Raw genomic sequence first — 6,730 nt, forward strand, 5'->3', positions numbered from 1 at the left:
CACCACCGTGTTGCCGTTGTCCCGGTCATCTCTCCAAAACCCATTTCCCCATCTCATGTTCTTTTCCGACGACAGCAGCCCACTCTCCCTAACCGCCTTCCTTGTCTTCTCCGACGACGCGGCGCCCACATTTCCAATGAGATCTTGGTTCGGACTCACCGGGGTCGACAATCCTCACCACCGCTCGTCACGTCACCCCCGTCTTCGATCTTGCTCAAAATCGACTGACTGACGCGGGGAAGAAAATTCAGGCGCCTAATGATCAGCAACACGGCACAAGTAAACATCATGATCTCAGCTGAGCTGATCTCAGAGTATATGCTGGACTCGTGGTGGATGTATGCACGGTTGACCAGCAACAACCGATCAGGACTAGCATGGATTCAGACTTGACAACAGTAAGTAATATAGAGCAGAGCAGAAAGGAACCGACGGAATGGGTTTTTAGACTTGGAGGAGCAGGATACGAGCCACCACCACGGCATGGAACATGTGTCCTTAATATTACTACCACACACAGAATTACAGAGTTGGCAGCGGAAACTATCACCATCGAGCACGACAAATGAATATAAGAATAACGAACGAAAAGGCATAATATGATAAAAGAGCTTTTTACTCCCTCCGTTCCTAAATATAAGTCTTTCTAGAATTTCAGTACAAACTACATATGGATGTATATATACATATTTTAGAGTGCAGATTCATTCATTTTGCTGCGTATATAGTGCGTAACGAAATGTCTAAAAAGACTTATGTTTAAGAACGGAGGGAGTACATTGCACTGCATGTATAAACCTGTGCTGTGTGTCGGCAAAAATGATACGTTCACGGATGGATTGGTCTTACAGAAAACACTCCCACCAATTACCGCATCCCCTTAATTTTCACTGGTGGGGCTAGTCTCAATAATGGTAAACATACAAAGAGTTACACGCAATTACACGCTGACTAGGGTCTTTATATCTACTAACCAATCATAAACTTGCCCTCCTCCCCTCCCGATTTTCAGGGATAGGCTGTCTCCCCATCTATTGACCAATCAAATTAACTCTCTTTGCATAACCTTATAACTCGTTTGTACGTGTAGCATTACTCAGCTAGTTTCCCCCTATTCCCTAATCTCCAATCCATAACAACAGTCCTGTAAAGTGTGTCCGTAGGTGTAGCATCTAGCGACTCTCGAGGCCTCCCGGTCGCTATAGAAGAGACTTCGCCGTCGACGCCCCACCCCCTGCCGCCGCCGGGCTGACGGCGGCGGCAGGGCTGCCCGTGTACTCGCGTCCCACTCCTTCCTCCCCATCTTGCGGATCCACATAAGGCGTCCCATCTCCGGCCTCGGCTGCAGTTGGCGGCATCTTTGCCTCGGTTGCGACGGCGGCTGCTCACCTCATGCCTCAAGTCTACGGTACTGCTGCTCACCTGCTCCATACAGGGTCACGATGGATCTAGTGTCCTTGATCGGTTAGTAGCGGGCGTGGATGTGTTGCTCGTTGGCCCATGGAGGCGTGGGTGTGGCATGGTGTGTAGGTGTGGAGAATGACCAGACCTGGCCTCCTCATGTACAACAGCTGCGGCGGCAAGGCGGACACCATGGTTTCTGGTCGATGGTCTCCAAAGGTGGTCGATGGCTGACTGCAACTCTAATCCACTTGGGCCCCTCGGAGCATAGGTGAGATGCACTCTATGGTCGTCTCTTGAAGGATGTAGTTGCTGGGATCGTGGAAAGTGGTGGCAACAACACATAATTGACTTCGGTGGTGGTGCTTCTCAAGTGCCCGGTCTCGAGCTTCGAGGTGAAAACCTAGGACTGACCCGAGATGGTTATACCTGGCAATGGCAGTGTACTTGCATCGTAACCTTGTTGAAGGCATTGCTCGGATATGCTCGGACTGGTTCTTCAGGGTGAAAACTTAGAATCTGGCCTTCGATGTCTGGATCCGGTGATGACGACGTTTGAGCGTCGCTTCCTTCATAAAGGCGTTGTTGTTGAAGAACACGAACATTATTGTCCTTGTATTGTCATGCAATGGTTGGTGCGGATATAGTCCTTGTTGTAGTTTGTCAGGGTTTTTTTTCTCTCGCTTAGGCATAGTTTTGGTCTTATATGACTTTACTATTTGTCGGCGGACTTTGTGTGTGTTGGTGTTGATTGTGTGCATCCTAATTATGCATAGGCTGGGTGTGTACTCATTGTGTTTGTATCCACTTGATGCTTCATTTTGAGTCAATAAAATTCATCCTTTATAAAAAAAAGTGTAGCATGGTTGGTCTGTCAGTAGGTGCACCATGATTGTTACAAATTTTAACAGGGAACGGTTAGGTGTCAATCCACTGAAATATATTTCGGGCAGTCCTTTTTTTGTGATTGATGCGCAACCACAGAAGAAGAAGAAAAAACAAGGCTCGCCGCAGCTATGAGCCGGTGACATCACGTGAGATTCGGACCGTGTCCCGCTACTCTCTTGCTATTTGCAGAGCACAGCAGCAATAATCTTAGAGGGAGAAAGCGCCAGGAGAGAGAGAGAGAGCGCGTGTGAGACACTGAGTGAGATGGTGCTCTGTTGCATGGTCAGAGATTTAATGAGAGAGAGAGAGCGCGCGCGTGGGAGATATTTGTGCTGTGTGCATGCATGGGGAATATACTCTTTAAGAAGAATAAAATGAAATAAAATTTTAAAAAATAATGATAAATTTGCATAAAATTTACACTGAAATGGTCGGTTTATAATATATATGAATAGACATATACTAGTGGAATTTTTGCAAAAAAGAAGTTCGCTTAGATGGAATGAATCGGTGGCATTAGTATTCCCTTAAAGCAGAAAGAAAATTAATAAAAAAATTCTAGTTTTCTAAGGTAGAATGAATTGGTGGTATTGGTATTACCCAATAAAAAAGAAACAATGACCAAATTTGCAAACAATTTACATAGAAATTATGCGTTTCTATAATATGCAAGCATAAGCATATAATAATAGTTTTTTTGCAAAAAAAAAGTTTCCCAAGAGAGAATTAATTAATGGCACTTATTATTCTTAGAGAAGAAACAAAATAAGTAAAAACTATTTTTTTTCTTCAAAATAATAACGTTTCCTAAGGAAGAATGAATTAGTGCCATTTACATTACCCTTTAAAAGAAAGAAAAAAAAATTCTAAAACAAACATTGACAAATTTTGCACACAATTTACACGAAAATCACACTTTTGTACAATATGCAAGAACAAATATAAAATAGTGGAATTTTCACACAAAAATTAAGTTTCATAAGAAGAATGAATTGCTGGCATTGGTATAACCATTAAATAAACTAGTACATAAAAAATAAAATAAAATAAAATCAATATAATAAAGTACTTCTAAGAAAGAAGGAATTATTAGCTTCAGTAGTACCCTTTTACAAGAAAAGATTGAAACAAAAACCAAAAAAACAGAATAATGAAGTTGTCTAAGAAAGAATGTATTATTGGTATTGGTATTACCATTTAAGAAAAAAGTGAATGAGAAAACAAATAATGAAAAATAATTACACAAAATTTACAAATAAATTGCGATTTTTTATAAGATGCAAGAATACACAAATAATAGTGGATTTTCAAAAAAAATGTAGTTTCTAAGAAGGAATGAATTTAGTGGCACAAGTATTATCCTTAAAGGGAAAAATTGAAATGAAACAAAAATGAAAACTAAAAGAAAGTGATGAAGTTTCTTAAGAAATAATGAATTGGATGCATTGGTATTACACGTTAAGAAGAAAGAAAAATTAAAATATAAAAATAAAATTTGCACAAAATTTACATAGAAATTGTAATTTTTACAATATGCAAGAATAAGCATATAATAGTGAAATTTTGCAAAAATAGGTTTCCTAATAATGAATTAATTAATGGCATTGGTATCAATCTTAAGGAAGAAAGAATATAAAACAAAACCATAATCAAAATAATGAAAATTTTATGGTGGAATAAATTAGTGGTATTAGTATTATGCTTTAAGTAGAAAAAACATAAAAAGAAAAACTTGCACACAACTTTGCACTTTACAATATGTAAGAAATAAACATGTAATAGTGTAATTTTTACATTCTAATATAACTTATACACATGTTATATAGTACTTCCATGTATACATTTTTACACCCACCCAACATCCTAAAAAATACCCATAAAATAGACTAAGAAAAAAAAGGAAAACAAAAGAGGCATACGAACAGAAGGAAAAAATAAGAAGGATGTCAGCCCATAAGCTGGCCATAGGAAACACGAAATGGGCTTCAACCCAACAAGAAATCAACTGACTCAAACAGTGGCCAGTCGAAAATTGCAGCCCAAAAATTGACAGCAAACACAACAAGAAAAAAAAAGACACGAATCCTAAAGCAGTAATCAATGGCTTAAAAATCGACTGCCCCAATTTTTTCCAGGGGACTTACATATAGCTAAACTGATTTTAATAACTACTAAGTGGCAATTTTAGGCAAAAGCGGAATATAAATGTGTACCTAACTATTGCAAAGGTGAGTCAAGTTTCTAGCAAGAATGGTAACAATAGTATGTAGAAACTAAAACAATACAATATGATATAGCAAGTGATGAACAATAAGTGACCACAAGTAAGGAGCTAGTGTTAGGGATAGCCGAAAGTCCGGAGACGAGGATGTATCCCGGTGTTCACTTTCTTGGAGGGAAGCTAGTCACCGTTGGATGGATTTGTGTTACCACGAAGGCTCACCCTGTTTTCCTTGAGATACACAACGAATGTGATTTTCAGCCACTAGTGGTAGACCATGAGGTGACCTCCAAACCTTCACAAACTTTTTGCGGTCAATTACAACAATCGATCCTCACTGGAGTAGCCACTACCGCCTAGGAGTCTTCAACCTTTAAGAGTAACAAGATGCATCACGAAAACAAGGGAGAGTGAGCTTTGCTTTGGTGAATGTGTAGATCGGGCACTTCCTCACTCCCCAAAAGATCAAGATCTTTGGGTGGTCAGGGAGGGAGATCTCTAAGAATCAAGTTCTAAAAATCGTGGAGAGAGAAATGGGGTCGTCAAGTTCTTCGTGAGGAAGAAGAAGACTATTTATAGCCTTAGCTCAAATCCAACCATTACCATGTGTATTATGCGGCCCCAGAAGTTCTGCTAGGTTCTGGGCAAGTTCGGGGATTTCCAGAGAGTTGACATGAAGGTGTAATTGTTGGATGCCCTGGAAGCTAGCCAGACCCAGCCACAAAAGTTTTGGCAGCCAGAAGTTTCGGGCACCCCGAAAGTTCTGGCCCCTGGAAGCTCCGGACATGTTTCGTATAGGTTCTGAGATTTCTAGAGAGTTTGCAAAAAAAAATTGCAATCTTTCTGACCTCCTTGGTTGGTGGCTGAACCTTGCCCTGAAAGTTTTGGGGTAACTAGAAATATGGTACCAATGGGATTTAGAGCTCCTCTCCTCATTGAAATGAATATGGTTTCAATGTGTAATTTTTAGGTGTACGTCAAGCTGATTCCCACTGTGTTTTCAAGGTGCATCACCTCCGTTGTCCTATGAACTCAAATATGAAAAGTAAAATCACCGGCATACACTTTTTTTTTTGCAATCGAGGGAGATCTAAACATCCTTGCTTCCTTCCATGATGTGACGGTATTGTTTATAGGCTTAAGCATGCGCTTAGATCAATAAGATATGTTGTCATTAATACGATTTTTTAAGGGAAGCCCTTTCACCAGGGGGAAAACATATCCAACGGCTGACTGGCAACTACTATCATTTGTTGCACTTCCAGCTCTGCAATTTAGAGGTTCCGTCCTCGGGCAAGGCACGAACATCGTTTTGAAGGCCCGAGTTGAAGCAAAATGTACATTCTTCGCTACAAGGAAGTGGCTGCAATAAAGTTTGTTATTTGACAGTGTAGTTATGGGAGCGGCCGTGAGCTTGTGAAAATTTTGTAACGTCCACAAAGTGTTGAGATCATTATAATTTGTGAATTACAAAAGAACCATATGTTTAAGTCATAATTTGATTGCAAGTGAATGATTTAGAGTATATATAGTATTTTATAATATTTCATTAATGCCGACTTAGAAAATCAGATGAAATTATTGCACAACTTCAAAAAATCATGTCTATAAACGAGCATTAGGATGCACATATAAGTCCTCTCTCCCTCTCATTCTCATCGAATTGTTTTAGCCATAGAACATAATTCCTAATCATGGCTGGAACACACAAGGACACACATCAAAGACTCAAAGAGGATTGATCCTCTTAACGAGTTCACATATACATGGAGGCGATAGGGAATAGTGGAGGGAGGTCGGCAATGCCCAGACATACAAGTAGGGGACGAACAATGAGGGGACAAGGACAACCATGTCTCGGGACAGGGATGGTAACTTGTGAAAGCTTGAGGCCAGGACCGAAGGCGTCCGTAGCGGGGTTGAGGACGAAGGTTGAGGAAGAGGCGGAGATGGTGACCTTTGGTCGAGAATGAGTCAGCCCATAGGCATAGGATGTTGGACACCGACCAACTCGACATCAAAGATGGGAACGGGCTCACATACCTGGTTGTGCATGGGCATGGGAAAAACAGAAAGGATGGTGGGTGGTGATGGTGATGAAGTGAGGGGCGGGGGTGTCGACGTGTTGGACAAGAATGGGGTAATAAGGTGCGTTGCCCGACATGGAGAAAACCCTAAGGCTGCTCGTGACCTCCCTTCTCTTATGTCGCTCATTCGATC

This window comes from Triticum dicoccoides, chromosome 2B, assembly GCF_002162155.2.
Source record: "Triticum dicoccoides isolate Atlit2015 ecotype Zavitan chromosome 2B, WEW_v2.0, whole genome shotgun sequence".
Lineage (NCBI taxonomy): Eukaryota > Viridiplantae > Streptophyta > Magnoliopsida > Poales > Poaceae > Triticum > Triticum dicoccoides.